This window comes from Sinocyclocheilus rhinocerous, unplaced genomic scaffold (genome assembly GCF_001515625.1).
Source record: "Sinocyclocheilus rhinocerous isolate Xijiao unplaced genomic scaffold, SAMN03320098_v1.1 C36401588, whole genome shotgun sequence".
NCBI lineage: Eukaryota > Metazoa > Chordata > Actinopteri > Cypriniformes > Cyprinidae > Sinocyclocheilus > Sinocyclocheilus rhinocerous.
In genome coordinates, this window is record NW_015780345.1 from 1 (window position 1) to 1,091 (window position 1,091).

General features: G+C 36.6%; 1 long non-coding RNA gene across 1 annotated transcript; it reads left to right on the forward strand.

Annotated features, from left to right (window-relative positions):
* The first annotated feature begins 422 nt into the window (after window positions 1-422).
* Window positions 423-1,067, forward strand: LOC107735967 (uncharacterized). The gene is made up of 3 exons (XR_001639556.1): window positions 423-504; window positions 631-753; window positions 997-1,067. It is a non-coding gene; the product is annotated as an uncharacterized LOC107735967 (long non-coding RNA).
* Window positions 1,068-1,091: the final 24 nt, after the last annotated feature.

A 1,091-nucleotide genomic window follows, 5' to 3' on the forward strand; every position in this document is an offset into this window, starting at 1 on the left:
ACGCATCTTTGAAAGAGGATAATGCCATTTAGTCATTTGCATATTTAAAAAAAAGGAAACCCTGAGCATTCTTCTTACAAACAAATAGCACAGATAATGGTAAAAACAGTGTGTCCCTCGGCAAACGGACTGCCCAATTAACCCGCTATCGACCAATGATGTGTTTTTAAAACGTGTAAAATTTATAATTTCGATGGTTTCCGTCAGCATGTTTTTATTTATTCTGTTTAAGAGAACGCTAAAGTCAACGCCCTTGCCAGTAGGCTATTAGAAGCGAAAGAGAAACTAGTTCATTAAGTGTTTATATTTTCTTGTTTGATCACTCGACGTTTCAGTCAGAAGATTCTTCCTCGAACAGCAGCAGAATGGCCTTTCAGGTCCGCGTCAGGGTTAATAAAAATGAGGTTAAAGTATTATCCGTGGCGTCCTCAAGTGAAGAATTTGAGCAGTGCACCATTAGAGAGCTGAAGAGACGAGCATTAAGTTTCTTTCCTTCAGTAAACGGTAGGTTTGAATGCATTTACACTCGTCTCAACTATTGACACTGCAATAGAAAAAAAAAAATCAAATATATAAAATATTTTTGTAAGAATGTATTCTCTCTGATTTTCCGTTTTATTTTCTTGTCAGATCCAGACAGACTGAGGGTGATTTTTGGTCCAAATGAGCTTGAAGACAGTCAAACATTTGAATCGTGCGACATTGAACATCTGTCTGTGCTGATAATCGTGCTCCAGGTGCCTGGTGGTCGAGGTACATGACTCTTTATTCTCTTTCCTTAACAAAATGTAAAAAATCTAGGTAATATAATTTTAAAAATATATATATAAACTCCCAAATAGTAGGTAATACAGCTCTAAATAGAGTAAAATTGTGAACACTTGTAGGAATTAACATGCGATCCTTGTCATCAGTCTGTCTAAATTCTTAACATCAAATATCTTGTGATGTTCTACATTTGTAAGTCATTGTTTTTCATTATTATATCTCTTTTAGAGTCCTGTGAAGATGTACTGTAGCTGGAGCAATAGCCCTGTGGGACACACAGCAGCACTTTGCAAATGTACACAACAGTCTCAGGCCTGTGTCCT